Genomic DNA, 19,187 nt, shown 5'->3' on the forward strand with positions numbered 1-19,187 from the left:
CTGCCCCAGAGAGGTTTGTGTACATTCCAGTCCCCTACACAAACAACTCGTGTCCATTATTTGTTCTATAACCTCCTGCAACTCCCTGATGTTAATTGGCAAACTGGGATTATAGAAGGTTACGATGTTCACCCATCTGTGATTTCCCCCACACCCTTACTACCACACACTGGATCTCACAAATGCTCCACAGCCTCCTCCTGCTTTATCATTTCGATCCTGGCTAATATTTCCATACACTGGAACCACAAAGTCTCAACATGGCTTAAGTCGAGTTTCCTGGATCCACAAAGCAGCTGAATACGTCCACAAATCTTTTTAACTCCTGCCAATTTGCAGCCAAATCTCATTCTGTTCCCTGGCAAAATATAAACCATCATCAACCTTCATTTATTTCCATGATTTGCTCTTAATTTCAACCATCTCTCATTTCTGTTACCTTTCTTTTTCTAATGCTCCCTCTCTCTTTCCCCTCCAGATTCTGCCTCATGAATGTATGTGTGTAATTCCTCTGGGCCTAGTTTTACCCTCAGAAGGAAGACAAATAAATCCACAAATAAAACTGTTGGTTATATTTGGTGGCGGAATGGGGTGGGGACGCTTGTAGCAGTTCATTAAAAATGTCAGGTTCAGAGGTTGAGCATGTATGCTGTCAGTTGATGGCCCACAATGCAATGCACCCCAGAGACAACCATGTACATCTGCCACAACGCTGACAGTGATTGAACAATTTAGTCCAAATATGGACACACACACACACACACACACACGCTCATACAAACACATACAGCAGTCGTTTTTGTTTGCTAGAAAACTCACCTCATTAGTGATGCAGGTGCTGATGATGTGCTTGAGGTTACTTCACATAATCTGTGATTATGAGCCGACGTTAAAGTGAGTTTAATTAGTTTTTATTTAAATGCTGCGTAAAGTTTGCGACATCAAGACCCGTGGTCTCTGTGTCATGTTTACTGTCCTCACAAAACAGTTTGTCTGAAAAAGTTATGCACATATTTACATGGCTTCATTAGCTGAGTAAAATAGTAGTTGTAAAATATATCTCAATAGTCCATCAATCAATGAGGTCGAGTTTTTGACTCTTCAATAAGACAACAGCAAAAGTCCCTAATCAAAGTCACTGACAAATTGTTGTTATAGTTGTAATCCATCAGGTCTGGAATTGTAAATGTGAAAATCGGTTAATGACTGAGGACAATATGCTCTGCAGCACAGAAGGTCAAAGGTCAGATAGTCAACTCCAGGGGTTTCCTGATAAACACATTGACAAGAGGAAGATGAAAACCAACCACAACCTGCAGATGATTAATGACTCCTGAGAAATCAGTGAAGCATTCCTGAACAATAACAAAGCTATGGCTCATTAGAAAGTAACACCAACTATTTTAACCACAACTAATCGCAGAACTACACAGTCTCAACGTTTCCTTATCTTCGTATTGAGTTTAAAATCTGGCTCATATCACATTTCAGTGATTCCAGGAGAACATGTGAGGATGATGAAGAGTTTGTGAGACAGACTGTGGCTCGTTTCGTTTCTGTGCCTCACGCAGAGCAGATGGTCTCCACAGCAGCGTCGCTGTAGCGGTGAACTGCCCTGTGAACACGTCACCATTCCACCGACCATCTCTGCAAACGGCCGAGCAGCCATCCGTCCTCATACTCTCGAAACTACGTGCCACCCATTTGTCGGCAAGATGATTGAAAGGAAGATTGCAGGTTTTAGTTTTAACGTGAAAAACTGGATTCATCCGTCTTGTCTTTTTTTGCTGTAAGGAGCAGAAAGTGCTCAGTTAATTATCGTTAACTGTTGATTCAAAATCTATGACTACATTTGAAAATCCACATGTTTAAACTGTCTTTAGTTAAGCTTTATTTATTTCTATCTCTGATTTACCAGTTTTATATTGTGTCTGTGTTTTAGCTTGTGTTTTTGTCTTTTATTGTGGAAAACACAAGCCTAATAACTTTACTTTACAGGCTCACTGTGCTTTGTGCTGCTTAGTTTGTTGTTATGTTATTTAACTCATAATAATTTAAGAATAGTTTAATAATGTAATGCAGATCTAGAAAGGCAAGCTCAGTCCTCCTCCCTTTATTTACATCAAATTTACATCTCTAGGAAAACGACTGTGACTCCTGGAGGCCCCGGGAGGAGAAATGGGTTGAGTGTTGTGGAATGGCGCCCTCTGCAGACAGAGAGGAGGATTACAAACAAAGATCAGTTGACTCCTATGGTTGACTCACAGTAGAACTTATTCAGTTAAGAGAATTGGATAGAATAAAATAAAATAGAGGTGATATAGAGAAAATATTGTATTGTACAGGACCTTATACATGTATATTTTATATATTGTATCATATAAGACTGTATATATTATAGATATTGTATCGTACAGACCTTACATTTAGTACATATTGTATTATGTAAGACTTTATGTATATGGTGTATATATAATATTATATATAGTATTGCATACGACCATATATATTCTATATACTGTATCATATGAGACATTAGCTTATATCCATGGCTAAACTTTATTGTGGTGATCTTCCATAGTAAAGTTCGTCCTTTCAAAATAAGTTTCATGCACTCATCAAACCACACCCATGACCACACCCACCCCCTGGTTCTGTTCAGCCAATCAGATTCTTACTTTAGATATAGAGAGTAAAAGTCGTGATGGCGCCTCCCTGTGGACAGGAGTGTGTCACACAACACCTGGCAGACACTGGACCTCTGACTGTTTCCTGTGAGCGTGAACACATGAGGCCTGGAGGTGAGTCCAACACTTGGCTTCTTCTTGGGATTTGTTTGGACAGATGCTTCACTAGTGGATGAGAAGCTGAAGTGAACAGAGCTGAAACATCAGCAGAGATCCTCCTGGTTTTGTTTTGGAAAGATCTCGAGACGATGAATGATCTCAGCTGATCTGTTTGTTTGTCGTTTGTCCCTGAAGAGGGTTCTGTCCTTGTTTCCTTTATTGTTCTGAATATCATTCAGACTTTTGTCTTTCTTTTCTCTCTGCTCTATATTGCGACTCCTTGCGTTTGCAGACAAATGTTTTTTAAATTCAACATGACAAGTTGCTCTGTGGTTGAAGTTGATTCAACATTAAATAAATATGTCCACAGCCGTCACAGTTAACATGTTGAAAAAAGAACCACAGAATCACTGGACTAATGTTTTTGCACTGAAACATCATTTAATAAATATTGACTGTGAAGGCCAACAGCCTATTTTCCCTCCTAAATATTTGAAACCCTGCAGAGATTAGAGAACAAACCGTGTTTAAGAGGGGACACGTGTATTTTACATGTATGTATCTCACTGTGATGGATTCAGATTCTCTGGATTTACGTGATAAAGAACTAGATTTGTATGAAATGAGGAAGTAACTTTCGGAGGGAAACCAGAGGAAAGAGTGTCGGGCCTCAGCAGCAACAGTTCAATGGTCCCGTCAGCTCTCAGCAGACTGGAGAAGGAGCCAAGTTTGAATCTTTAAACTGAGGAAACACAAACAGAACATGGTAAGTTTTCTTTTTTAATGGAATTTTATTTTTTTTGTTTAACACAACTGCATCATATGTTGGACGGATGGTAATTTAAGGTGAATATAAGTAATATCATTAATACTCCACAGGCAAAGTAATGTTGAAAATATATACTACTCACTGTTTAATTTGCAGTATTTCTCAAGCTTATAAATCTTATTTGTTATGTCTGAGTTTACGGAACTTTTAATGATTGTGTATAAGAACGTTATGTAGAAATATTCTAATGTTTTTAATATATCCAAATTCACCTTTAAGGGAATGGGTGAATGGGTGAATGGGTGAATCTGCAGGTGAATGACTCCAGAGCTGCTCTGCCACTCAACTCTCATTCCATTACTAGTCACCTATTTATTATCATCGTGCTTTCATTGTTGCTGGTATAATGTTATAATATTAAATCTGTTACTGTACTTTCATCAGATGGTGCTTAAATAAAACCATAACATGGATGATTCTGGTTTTCTCTCCACTGTTTCTGTTGAGGTTAATATCTACTCATCCCGAGTCTGATTCTGCAACAGTTTGTTAGAAGGAAGATGTTTTTTTATTTTTGTATTTGGTTTGAGTGTGTGAACAGCTTTTCTACAGTATTTTGTGATGGTGTGCAGCGTTAAAGCAGAGCCACATGTTTCCTGATGATGCCCAGACTGGAAAATGTGATCAACATGATGCTTTAACCCAAGTTTTATTCGGTCAGAGCATTTGAGTATCTGGAATAACTACTGTAACTGATGCTGAATGCTTCTCCCTTAACAGAAGAAACTGTTGAAAACAAAGCTTTTGGTTTGGGCTGAAACTTAGATGGATGTTAATTTTCTGCCGTTAGTCTCCGGTCCTCCTGACCGAAAGGATTTGTTCCCTTTCACCATGAGAGCATGAGTGAGTTCGACCTGATGTTGTGTGATATGGTCTGAGCTATGCTCACCCCCAAAGTATTAGATTTGGTTCAGGTCATGGATCCGTGCACACCAGTAGTTACTAAATATACCTCAGGTTGTTTTGTTCTCATGGAAATTAAAACAAGTTATCCAAACATGGTTACAGAACAATGACCCATCACAGATCACTGTAACCCCATCTTAAGGTGATCTGTGATGGGTCAGGTTGAGGTGTGTGTGTGTGTGTGTGTGTGTGTGTGTGTGTGTGTGTGTGTGTGTGTGTGTGTGTGTGTGTGTGTGTGTGTGTGTGTGTGTGTGTGTGTGTGTGTGTGTGTGTGTACAAAACAGTTTCACACAGTAGTTCAGAGCTTCAAGTTTATTACCTTGTTTTGTATTTTACGATGACTTAAATTAACGTGTTCTGATGTCAAAAACACATCTATTGGAATTAAGATGCCAGACTGATCATTTTAGAAACAATATGAATTCTCTTTGCATGACAAATCATTTTATTTGCTGTGGTTTGCTTATCACTCTCCATGTGCTTAAAGACTACACGTCCTTAATTTCTGGTCACATGATTACTTTTCTGTGGTTACCTAGATACAGTGGGGGGAGGGGGCTCATCTTACCCACTGGATCCTCTTACCCTGTTCTCCCCTACATAATATACACATTTAACTACTGACAAAGGGTAAAAGTACTTAGTTAAATAATGGATTTGTGCAGTATGTATCAGGACATACACGTGTATATACATTATAAGGATATAAAATGGTAGAAGAACTATTGGACAGCATAGGGGGACAATAATAATTAAATTACGAGTATTAGTTGTAGTAGAGGTAATAATATAAATATGTGGTCTATAAAGATAAGAGGTTTAAAGAAGTTTCAGTGAACAAATAAAAAGTTGACAACAGTCTTCCTGCTGAACCAAAGCGGAATCTGACCCTGCCGGGGTGAGAGATACCGCGAAAATCCTTGAGTGTCATGCAAATCACTTTTCCACGGCTCCACATGACAAGCCAGTGGCATTCAAGCACTTCCCATCGGTGCAGTGGTTTGTTTAAAAGCCAACAGCAGCAGCGACCACTCAGTCCTGTGAGAACTTCCACCTCTGGAGACGAACTTTCATCATGGCTGCGAGGACTGTGCTGGTTGCCTGTGTGCTCTTTTTGGGACTGTGCATCATCACGAGCAGCAGACCAGCGGACACAACACACGCCTTCTGCAAGATTGTGTGGTAAGTTGAGGTCCTCTATCTGTGCATGGAGGGCGATAGAAGATATAAGATGGTGATTTATTTGCTCTTTCTGTTCCTATAGGTTGCTTGCGCTGCCCTGTGGTGACGTTACCATGGCAATTTTGACGCAGATGAAAGCCATGGACTCTTACAAGGTGAGCAAGTTGTTAAAATGCATTTTTACATTATATCACTATTACAGATTTTTTGTTGTTGTTGCCTGGATTCACTGTGGGATAATTAATACTGCTTCACAAAATGATTTCCACCTGTTTCTATTCCAGCTCGGCCCCGTGACCCCAATCATAATCCAGGCCAACCACACATCAGCGGTCGGTCAGGTCGAACACGTTAACTTCACCATGATCCCCACAGCCATGAGCCAGGCCTGCCACGTGGAAGTAAGTCGTACATATCAGAATCATTGCAATCATCATGTGTCAAAGTTTATTGAATTTGAAGAAAATACAAATAAATAATGTGAATATTGTTATTTTTGTAAATGAACTCATTTTTGTTCGGTCGCCGTTCAGGGTTCATCTATGTCTGAGTTCTGGAACAGCCTGTTTGATAACGGCACCAATTACTGTAACCTCCACAGTGTGATACAAGGTACGTCTCCACACACGGATCAGGAACAACTGCTGACGTTATTTTGAAATTCATTTACATTCACGTTAAGCAACCGTGGCGACATCACTACATTCGAAGCCAGAATTCATTTGTAAGAATCGTCTGTATATTCTTACCTCTTGGTTTTTTGTCTGTACAGGAAGTGGACTGACCAAAGCTCCAGGTTTCGAAGAGTTCACTAATGAATGGCTCTGCCTTGGAGTTGAACTTTCTAATTGCAAATGATTATGAAATCTGAAATGTGCTTTTTTTTGTAATAACAATTTATGTCCTTTGCTAAATAAAAGCAGTGTTGGCGTCTTAAAAAAAGAGCTTTTTTTTGCTACAGCACAAAAACCTCTGCTCTGAATTAACGTGTCATGTCTGCCTTTTTCAATGGCAATCTGGTTCTATTAAACACCGATGATGAAAACATAACCACATTGGCGGAGGTCATTAAAGGCTGTTTTAAGGTCGCACTGGGTCTGTGTTACACAAGTTCAGTTTTCCATGTGAAAAATTTAAAATTGATTAACATTTTCTACATTTTGTTGAAAGACTTTGGAGCAGTTTTTCTAATTTTGAAGGAAAATGAACGAAAATTCCCATTGGGTCTCAATCAGTGATGAGACATGTTAGCTGCCATAGTTGTCTATTAAAGATCATGTAGTTAAAAAAAAACAATGTGCAGTGAAAGTGTGTTTCATACAAATTCTCCTGCATCATCTCTAATTTTACTGGAGTGTCCAGAAACTATCTCCAAACACGGAAATTAGTTTTCTGCCTCGACGCTGTGCTGCACTGTTTCTACGAAAGATAAACAAACACGCCGCACTCTGAAATTACATTTCATCAACAAGAATTTAATGTGAAATCTACATTGAGCACGATAGTTCAACATTATCTTGTGACTGGTAGCCAACCACACAGTAATGTTTGAAATCCATGGTGGAATTATACAATTATGTTTCAGATCCCGCTGATATTCTTTTAATGCTCATTTCGAGGTTTTTTCATATTATTGTCACGTTCCCTTTGTCCAGTTTCAGACTCTGGCTTGTTGTTGGAGTTTCACTGGTCCCAATGAGGAATAAAGAGATCATTGAATGTTACGCCTCATTCTTGGACGCTATCTTTATCCAGACACAAACTGTCATCTGACTTGTGAATGATCGTCACATAATTTACAGTATAAATCAATTCACAGAGCGTTTTCTCAAATGTTGTTATTAACCGATGATGACAGTCACAGTGCATGCAATGTCAGTTGACCTTGTTCTAGTCTTTATTTAGTTCGATGCACTTCAGATAACGTTTGTCAGCAGTCGTGTATTACATGAACAAAGTCTGAGCATGAATAAGAATATTAAACTACAGGGACTCTAACGTGTCAGAAAAAAACAGAGTGACAGGAAGAGACAGATCAGCAGAGATATCAGCATGGATGGAAATGTTTACATACTGTATATTCCACATATACAATGTATTATACAACAAATGCAGCATGAGCATAACTGCATTGTTGTCAGCCTGTTATATTCTATTTTACCGTTACCGGTTTGCAAACTTTTTTACTTATAATATCAAATAAGCTTATAAACTGTCTCCCAGTGGAAATTTGATGTTTGAATTGAGACTGGACACAGATTTCTTCAGTGTCAAAATAAGACATTTAAATTGTTCACCTAAATTTGAATACACTGGAAAAAAATAATTATTGGCTTAATACACTTGAAAGTAGTATTTTTCAATTAATTGTATTATTTTTAAAGTTGACCTCAATGCATGACTCAAGGTGGCAAAACATACATTTATCTTTTTTCTTTCTTTTAGTTTTTACAACCATGAAAGATAAATAATCTGAAGAAAACACAAGTAGTTAGTACAACTTTTCTAACACAGTTTTACACACAGTATACAGTGTGTATTAGTCTACTCAGAGCGTTGCTCTCGTGTCTCATCTTGTAAAGATGTTTTCCATTTTCCCCCAACAACACCAGGTTAACTAGTAACAACACAAGTCAAGTTGAATTTTACTGAAATTACTTACAGATAACAAAATTGGAGTCTTAGAATTAAGGTATTTTATTTCAGATTTGTCACCACAGACATTACATTCATTAAACTTTTGGTCGTTCATGCCCCCATGCAGTGGCTGTACACCCTCCAACAGAGGGGGCCATAACCCCTGGTCCATTATACTATAATCATATTGGACAGTTTTGAAAGTTTGTTAGTCATTACAGGTGGAGAGTCCGTAGCCCAGGCAGGCCCATTCACTGGTGAGCTCCATGAAGCCTGGTGATAAGTTGAGTCCACTCCCTAGAATCAAAACACGGATCAAAATTAGGTCGTTCCACATTCACGTGCAATTGACACAACACAGAGAAGTGTGAACGGACAGATGTTTCATTTTATAGAAGAAATAAAGACGCCGGCTCGTGAACTCACCTGACAGGATGTTGTAGAGGTTGCAGTAGTTGAGTCCGCCATCGAGAAGGCTGGTGAATCCAAGAGACGTGGACTGTGCCTGGTAAATAAGCATCAGGTCGATAAGTAATTAGGCTTAGTTCAATTATACAAGAGTGTCACTGACTGCGACTGATGACTTTATCTGCAATTTCCATCATATTCTCTGCTTTACAAATCAGTTAGTGTGTATTTGTCAGCTGGACGAGCACCCCTGTGTGAAGTGTGTCTCACTCTAGTGTTATTTTCAAACACAAATTAATTGAGGAACCTGCAGCACATCAGCACCGAACAGAAATAATGAAGGTCATTTTGACTCAGGGGCCCTCGTCCAGATGGTCTCTGGATTAGGAAATAAAGCAGCGTGTGGGACCTGCTTTATTATATCAACCTGTCAATCGATATTGTGCTTTAATTATTAGCTCATTAGCTCAGACTGGTACATGCAGTGTGACTCGTGTCGCCCTGGAGCTCGGAGGCATTCTAATTTGTGTAAAAATACAAAAGGTGGAAGCGTAGTAATACATAGTAATACATATTAGTACCTCATGTTGTTTGACCAGGTTTGTGTACGTTTTTCTTTCTACTACTACTTTTAGTCCTTCTACGACATGAACACCTTACATATCTGTAATATACAGCACATATTTTCATATTGTACATATCCTTATACATTTTTAACTTTTAGAGTTGTATACATTAAATGTTGTTGTATAGCTTTTCACTCATTGCTCTTGTAGGATCCTGTGATTATCTTTCTCCTTGAACTACAACACATGCTTCGACCTTTCTCTTCTTGCACTAAACATGTTGAAAACCTACTTGGTAATAAAATCGGAATATGATTCTACTGAAGGAAGAACCACATTTTTTTCAACAAGAGAACTTATCAGTTATTTGTAATTATTAATATTCACAACATATTAGTAATGTAATGTCATTTATAGCATTTATCTCCTCTTTATCTAATGTAAACCCATAAGTCCAGTCTTATAAAAGTGAATTCCTGCTGAGTCCGTTTTTCCTTCTCTTACTTGATCAATGCAAAATCTTTGTTAGAGTAAAAGCATCGCTGATACTTACGGTCACACGGCAGCCACCAGACATCAAGGGACTGAAGACGAAGCTCAAGTCTTCAGCCTGAAGGCCGTCGGTGGACGTGTGGTTGGCGGTGACAGATCGAGGACTGATTGACATAACCTAGGAAAGAAAATATATTATCATACATCACTTCTTTTTTTTTTATACATCATTCATTGAAATTCTACACATATGTATTAATAGATGAGTGTTTCTTACTCTGTATAGACAAACGTCACAGCCAGCCAGAGGACTGAATGCCTGAATCTGTTGCACTATTGTGGCACTGATGTTAGTACATGGTGTTGCAAAGAGCCTACAGGAGAAGAGAAGTTTAAAAAAAGATTTTTTTTAGAGTATAAAGAATAATAGACAATAAAAACTCTTCTGAGCCAAAATACAAACGCTGAGAGACACAATGAATAAGAAGCGTACCACTGGGTTCTGCAGAAGGCATGGATAGGTGAAGGAGCAGGAGGAGCAGGGGCAGTGGCTGAGAGTCCAAACAGTCCAGCGAAGAGAGCAGAGGCCAGCAGCAGAGTCGTCATGTTGAAGAGAAGCAGGTTTCCTCCTCCTGTATTCCAGAGACAGTGGTGAGAGTGCAGGTTGGCGGCTGCTGGAGGTTTGCTTGAGCTAAAGAGTCTCTCACAACCTAATTTATACAAATTAACCGAGTCGTCATGAGGCCCCACAACGATGCTTGAAACTGATTTGATCTAATGTGTGACTAGTTGGTCTTGTGATGATCAATGTGTGACTCGGCGTCTTGCTGAGGGATCACTCTGAGGGGGATTGCAGCCATTCATTCATTCATATAATGAAAACTTCAATCAAGGGATAGTTAGCCCCAATTTTTTTTTTTTAAATGAACTCACTAAGCAGATGGAGGGGTGGGTGACGTGTTTGAGACAAAACACTTTGGGAGTTTCAGGGGTAAACGGTGTCTCAGCTGAATCCGATATAATTAAAGTAAGTGGAGACTGATTCTTTAAACATAAGAAAACAACAGAATAAAAATATTGAATGGCTCCATGCTGCTCCTGTGGTGTCCCTAATCACCAGCATTCAAATTCCACTCGAAAACAGCATCATTTCCACCATGTTTTTAGTCTAAACATTCGCTGTGATCCTCCTATAGCCTGGAGCCACGTTCACATGCATGCACCGCACAAGCTCTGACCCAAAGAGCGTGAGGTGAGATCAGTAAAATACAGTCTTCTCAGAACTTAACACCAACCAAACCAAATAGAGGCTAAATGTTAAATGAAGCTAAATATATCAGCAAATCAAAGCTCACATGAAAAGGAAAAGTACCAGAAAAATATAAATGCAAATTGAAAAAGAAAGTTTACATTATAAATGCCTGATTAAAATGTATATTCTTAATTCAGTTTGTGAATCCAATCATTTGTTTCTCTGCATTTTGTATCATTTTCAAATAGATTTTCAAGAAGGACAATTAAATTTGACTAATCTATTTAGCCAAGAAAGAGACCGTTCAATTTTGCCGTGACTCCAGACTTAGAGACAGATCCAAGAAGTTTTAGGGCTACGATTATGATAAATTGTGTTTTTTTATATTGTGTTTTTCACATTTCACTAATTTCCCAAACTGGACCTGTCTCTTTCGGGCTTCCTGGAGTTTACTGATCAACATATCAAAACCAGGAGCTCAACAGTCACATGTTTTGTAAATGACTGTTGTGCAAACACCCATTTAATTTGAATTTGTATGCCCTGCTTCATGCAAGATAGGTGGAGGAAACCGGGCCAAAGCAAACAAAAGAGAATTGTACTTTAGTTTGTTGATAGTTCTTTTTTATATTCATTCTTTGTGGTTATTAGCAGCCTCCTCTTTTTACTTTACTTAATTTGTTCTTGATTTTTATCTTTATGAAATCGAAGAGTATGAAAGAAAGCATCAACACTGGGAGAGAATCTGAACAAGAAGAGTATCTTTTAAATGAAGGCATTCATTTACTATGAAACATATGTTTAATGTCGCTGCTTAATACCTTTAATACTTTTTAAATGTAAAGATATGATATATTTTCACTGTAGCCACATATGATCCTTTGTGTGATCAGCACAAAGTAGTTCATCAGAGACTGTTCACACCAAACCTGTCCACAGAAAACCATGGACTCACCATGTGTTTCTTTACAGGTTCAGAACATTCTGCTCTTTAAGATGAAAACACAGTTCACACTTTTGTGATCAATTAAAATCAAGACAGTGGCAGCATGGTTATTCATAATTGTGCTGAACTTCATATGCACACGTTTGTATGTATATATGCATAAATACACATACTATACATGATTGTAAGTATGTGTGTATATACATGTATGTGTGTAAACATGTATAAACCGCTTTACAATGCATATTTCGACACCATTAACTATAGAATGAGATTGTTTGTTAAGATGGATGGCATGACAGCTCCCCATAAGGGAGGCTAAAACATCTTGATCGCCACCTGGTGGCTGGCTGTAGTACAGGTTAAGAATCCTGCCACCTCTTTAGGTAAAGGCACCTGAGCCAAACAAAAGAGTCACATGGTTTCTATCATTGAGGTAGTTGTTATCAGACTAATGGTGAAGTCATGACTGAAGAGTTTATTTTAATTTGTTCTAACCATCATGACTGACAACTGAGACGAACTCCCATGACCACCACTGCACAGACTCTGGCTTCAGAGGCGCAAAATGACAGTGTTCATATCTGGAATAGTTTATTCACATTTTTTTATTCCATTTTAAGTTCAACATTAATATAAAACATATTTGAAATTATTGCTTTACTGTTTTATATGATGTAGTGTGTTTAGCTCCTCTGTAATAACGGAGCTGTGTGATGAATATATGTGAGCACACTTTGTGTTGTAATCACTGCGTGGATGCGTTTGTCGTCCCATAAAACACTTACTGTGCCCTCTACACATTATGTGTAATATTTTATAAGAATCAGCAAAAGCCTCTAGTGCAGTGACAATCGTGTTGAGACTTAACAAACGTTAATATTTCAGCTATATGGGAATTAGCTTCCTTCAATAGATGGTGTATTTCCTCACTCAGTTGCATGATGGGAGAGCACAAGCACACAGACATCATCATTGACTTGCAAACATTTTTATTGGTTCTCATGTGGGAATGGTTTCTTCAGTATTAATCAGTCCACAGTATATATCACTATATAAACTATCAGAGGCAATCTGACGCCGTGGAAGTCTATGTTTTTAAATCAAAGTTATCATGACCGGGCTTTTCTCATGTCATTTCAACATCAAAGTCTTTAGTCGTTACAGGTGGCGAGGCCGTAGCTCAGACAGGCCCATTCATTGGTCATCTCCATGAAGCCTGGTGATGAGGTGAGTCCACTCGCTAGAATCGAAACACAGATGGAAATCAGGTCACTCCACATTCACACTCCCACACTTTTCATATGAGCACTGACTTTTAGAATTTAAGTTAACAAACAGCAAAGAAAATATAACAATGAATATTTGAAATAGTTTTTTTTTGTTCACCTGACAGCAAGTTGTAGAGGTTGCAGTAGTTGAGGCCGTCATCAAGAAGGCTGGTGAATCCAACAGAAGTAGACTGGGCCTGGTAAAGAAGCATAGAAATACATCAACTTGTTTTCACTTTGTGAGGACTGTCCTAAATCCTATATATTATGGAGACTGCAACGACGTCACGGTTGGAAACTCAGAGTGAGGCCTCATGGCACCAGTTTCCTGCCAGAAGCTTCATAATCACAGGTTTTGAAGACTTGAACGTCTTGATGTGTGTGGGATGGAAAATTGGCTTTGCACTTAAATGTTAAACATTCAAATTTCCTATTAAATGAGTACATATATTTCTTATTTCTGTATGTATTTATTTGACCCATCCCTTCTTGAGATAGAAAAACCCTAAAGCATGTAAGTCTTGTTAAAATCATTTAGAACACACAGAGTTAAGATGTCTTAAAGAAATATATCATTTTTGTCAACGTTTATCTTGCCAGTGTGTCAGTCAACTGTTTCTACTGTTTGTCCTTATCTAATAGAGGTCAGTAAAAAGTTGAACTGATACTCACAGTGACACGGCAGCCGCCAGTCATTACAGTGGGACTGAAGCTGAAGGTTATTGTCTCAGCCTGAAGCCCATCGATGGAGGTGTGGTTGGCTTTGATGGCACGAGGGGTGACGGACACAAGCTAGAAAAGAAAGCAAGTTGCTGTTACACAATGTATACATGTTCATATATATACACACACACACACACACACACACACACACACACACACACACACAGTACAGTTTGGCGGGAAAAGGGGAAGACAGAGTGAGGAAGATGTACAGCAAAGGGCCGGGGTCGGACCTGAACCTGTGGCTGCTGCAGGACGACTCACGGCCATCTCCACGAGCCCCATGAACTGATATAATCCATTGAAATTCTATCCATCTAAAACCCAGTGTAGTCAACAGATCAATATTCAATTACCTTATACTGACAAACGTCGCAGCCGGGCAGAGGACTGAAAGCTTGAATCTGCTTTATTACCGTGGTGTTGATTTCGGCACAAGGTAACGCAAAGAGCCTGCAGGAGAAGAGGAAACGACACAGTTTGGACACGTTCAAGCTTCAAACATGGAATAAAACATTCTCTCCTCCAGATGAGAAATCCTCCACTCACCATAGTGTTCTGCAGAAGGCGTGGTACGGAGAGGGAGCCGGAGTGACAGGGGCTGTGGCCGAGGAGCCAAACAGTCCTGCAAAGAGAGCAGAGGCCAGCAGCAGAGTCTTCATGGTCATGACTGGAGCGGGTTTCCTTCAGCTGTGCAGAGAGTGGTCTGAGTGGTGAGTTGCCCCACAAGCCCATTTATACAAGACACCAGACTTGTCATGAGAGTCAGCGATGAAATTGATTTGGTCATGATTATAACGTGGAGGTCTTGTGGTGATTGTCTGACAGCGATGTTGTACTTTTTGTTCTGCGAAACTATCCTCATTTTAGAACGTCACCACGGATGGTTACCGTGTTCATTTCAGGTATTTGTCTTTTTTAAATGTGGGTGAACCTGCCCTGTAACAGACGTGTGCTCCTCTTCTCTTGAATCTATCACTTCAAACTCAACAAATGAACAATAAGGTAACTGACTTGTGCGTCACCATCAGGCATCTTAATGCGTTCATGGAGAATTACATTTCATGCACATTGTTTCTCTACCATGTGGTTCCTGTGACCACCAGGCATGAACAGTATCTGCTTAAAGTTACAGACAAACATGCACATGATGGTACAGAATATCAGGATGTACATATCTTGTGATCTGGAGCAGTCAGTGTGACTTCTGCTTCTTCAGTGAAAAGTAGTACCACTAAACTTTTAAATTTCAATGTGTAGAAGTTATAGGGACTGTACCTATGGACTGGCAGATGTAGGGATGGTGGTTCATATTTAAAACAAAAAACATATCAAGAATATAGTATATTATATATATATATATATATATATATATATATATATATATATATATATATAAATATATATATATATATATGATGTAATTTATTTTTGTAAAAATGATCAAACTGGTTTTCCTGGAGTTCTGGACTGGGTTGTGGATTGGACCGGCAGGTGTGGTTCTTGCTGAGGCTCAGTTGCAGAGCGGAACAGGCCTTTGATGGCACCGAGACATTAATTTCTCCCTCGTATCAAATTCAGCAGTGATCATGACGATGGCTCGTTGGGAGGTGTTTTCTTATGTCTGTTGTTTCAGAGTGAAACCCTGGACATTTGTGGTGTTCTCTATTGATTTATTTCAGTATCTTGTGCCATATCAATAATCCACTCTGTGACAATTCTTCCAGACAAACTAACACTTTGAAAACGTTTTACTTTGTACTCAGCGTCATGGGCTGTTCTGTGTGGGTTTTCTCCAGCTTCCACCCACAGACCAAAGACATGCAGGTTAGGTTGGCTGGTGACTGTAGGTGTGAATGGGTGTTTGACCCCCCCCAACCCTCAAAGGATTTGTGGTATAGTTTATGAAGGGGTGGATGGATGGAGGGGTGGATAATGGATGGAGGGGTGGATAATGAATGGATGAAGAGCAGCTCCACAGAGGCAACAAAGCTCATCAGTTCTACTTCCGACTGAGGTTTCAGCTTCGTGTCTATGACCTCACGCATCACAAAACTTTCCTGCACAACATTGTCTCCACAGAAGAATATTAACTTTGTCCATGAGCATTTGTCCTGACGATTCAGGAGGATGAGATTGGTCTTTCTCATCACTCCCCCAAAACGTAGCACTCTGTCTTTGTCTTTATCGTTTGTTAATTTCTAATGGAAAGACGCTCTGCGTCTGCTTTTCTTTACTTGTCATGCTTGTCAGTGATGACATCACAGCTACACATGTATATCTTTCACCCTGATCGTGACCTCACAGGCAAACAGCCAGAGGAGACCAACCTGACGGACATGTCAGACAACTATTGTTGCCACTAGAATTTATTTTTGATTTATTTTCCCCACCCTCATTGGGTCAGTGGATCTGGAAAGGGCTTTGGGATTATTGTGATTTAACAAACACTGATATTCTTGCTACTAGAAAAGTAAAGGGAATTATAAGAAAGGAAAATTCAACAAATGTAGCTGTGTCAAACTTGATTATGGATGGTTCCCTTTCCAAGCTCAGTTCTAGAATATTGAAGCACACATACACCAGAGAGCTAATATGATTTCAACCTTTTTATTGATATTTTCACTGTGGTACAAAATGAATTTGTCTGCTGCATATTTTACTACATAAACTATCACAGACATCCAGGCTTAAGGAGAAAAACTTTATTTAAAGTTGAAGCTTGTTAGGCTTTACAGGTGGCAAGTCCGTAGCTGAGGCAGGCCCATTCATTGGTCATCTCCATGAAGCCTGGTGATTTAGAGAGTCCACTCGCTAGAATTGAAACATGGATGGAAATTAGGTGCACATTTATACCCCAAAAAAAAACTATTAAAACTGCACCAAAAAAGGTGAATATTTAAGCTACTGTAGTTCAGAGTTTCCTTTAGAAGACATAAAACAATGTGGAGTTGTTCGCTCACCTGACAACACTACGCGGAGGTTGCAGTAGTTGAGGCCGTCATCGAGGAGGCTGGTGAATCCAAGAGAAGTGGACTGGGCCTGGTGGAAAAAAACCAAAACAGGTATGAAAACACTACACCAACTTATAGTTTATACACTGTTTATACATGATTTAAAAGAGGTGAACATGTCTTTGTCAGTCAACTGTTTGTCCTTATTTAATAGAAGTCAGTTGAAAGTTGAATGCAACTGATACTCACAGTGACACGGCAGCCGCCAGTCATTACAGTGGGACTGAAGTTGAAGGTTATTGTCTCAGCCTGAAGCCCATCGATGGAGGTGTGGTTGGCTTTGATGGCATGAGGGGTGACGGACACAAGCTAGAAAAGAAAGCAAGTTGCTGTTACACAATGTATACAGTATGTTGTTTATTGTAATTCTATCCATCGAGAAGAAGAATTACCTCATACTGACAAACGTCGCAGCCGGCCAGAGGGCTGAGAGCTTTAATCTGCATCACCATTGTGGTGGCGATATCAGTACAGGGTGTTGCAAAGAGCCTGCAGGAGAAGAGGAAACGACACAGTTTGGACACGTTCAAGCTTCAAACGTGAAATAAAACATTCTAATCCTCCCAATTCAGAAATCCTCCACTCACCACAGTGTTCTGCAGAAGGCGTGGTACAGAGAGGGAGCCGGAGTGATGGAGACAGGGGCTGCAGCCGAGGAGCCTGCAAAGAGGAGTCCTGCAAAGAGAGCAGAGGCCAGCAGCAGAGTCTTCATGGTCACGACTGGAACAGGTTTCCTTCAGCTGTGCAGAGAGTGGTGTGAGTGGTGTGAGTGGTGAGTCCCCCCACGAGCCCATTTATACAAGACAGTCAGTGATGATGCTGAAAATTGATTTGATTTAGTCACTCCGTGGTCTTGTGGTGATTACTTTACCCTTAGCTGTTGTTTAACTCAAACACAAAAATATCTTAATTTGGATCTGGCAGATATTCACCAAAACCACAATTTGGGTTATTTATTTGGATATTATTTTATCTGAAATGATTTAACAGTAACAGATCATGATCGTGAGAGACAACATTTGGTAGAAGTTGATTGCTCTGAGCTTTATCACAATAAGCCTAATTTTAAATTCCCCCAGAAAATCATAATCTGGGTTAATTTCATCTAATTCTGTGTCCATGAATGACTCAATAGTTACATAATATGAAAGAATAATCAGAGACATATTTTTAAATAAAAAGTTATTGTCTTTTGTAATAAGTCTCTTTAATATTAGAAGCTTAGTTCACCACTATTGGAGACTATCAGGGCAGAGAAGCAAACATCTAATTATGGGTGAGTCAAATAAAAAAGTAGAAAATTAAAATATTTTTGAAGACATTAACATTTCTTTTCTTTTTTTTTACTTTACATTTGGACGAACCAACCACACTGACAAACATTTGCTCCTCTTCTCTTTAATCTGTCTCACTGATTAACAAAGGAACAATGGGTCAACTGATCATCAGGCGTCGTTCATGAAGGACGTGATTTCACGCACGTCTTTTCTTTACCATGCAGTCACTTATATATCTTGTGATCTGGGTGATCACGTTTCTGTGTGACTCCCGCTGCGTCTTCAGAGAAAAGTGCTTAACTCTTCACTTATGTCATAAAGACTTTAAGACTACAACAGGCCTGAGATGCTAAAAGCTCTTTGTAGACGACTTCATATCGAGCCTGCAAGTCTGATGTCACAGGAAACTACTGGTGAATGGTGGCCTTCCCCTTGAGGCTGCACAAGCTGCTGCTATATGGTGTATTGTATATACAAGCAGATCTCTGCAGCATCAGGAGTGAATTAGATATTAAACTAGAATATAACTTTGAAAATTAAGCAAAATCTAAAGTAGAAGAGTCGGTTTCCTTTGCAAAGCGTCTTAGTTGGTGAAGGCACATTGTTTTACTTGCTCCTAGCGTGACCTGAGCTTGAATAAGCATCAGATAATTCATTGTTGAATGGATGGAGGGTCATTTGTTCCTAATTGATGAAGCACACAAAGTCGGTCATGGCGTAGGGATGAAAGACGCTGAAAATGCAGCATGGCCAGTCATGCTATTTTGACTCATGACTTCAGTAAAAAGCAACTGAGATCCCAGGTTTCTGTTTAAGGTGTGTTTTCTGCTTGTTTGACCAGGGGGGGTTAGGGGGTGGGGGGTTTCACAAGATGCAATGATTTCCAGTGGCTGAGTTT

The sequence above is a fragment of the Paralichthys olivaceus genome, chromosome 16 (assembly GCF_024713975.1).
Source record: "Paralichthys olivaceus isolate ysfri-2021 chromosome 16, ASM2471397v2, whole genome shotgun sequence".
NCBI classification, from domain to species: domain Eukaryota; kingdom Metazoa; phylum Chordata; class Actinopteri; order Pleuronectiformes; family Paralichthyidae; genus Paralichthys; species Paralichthys olivaceus.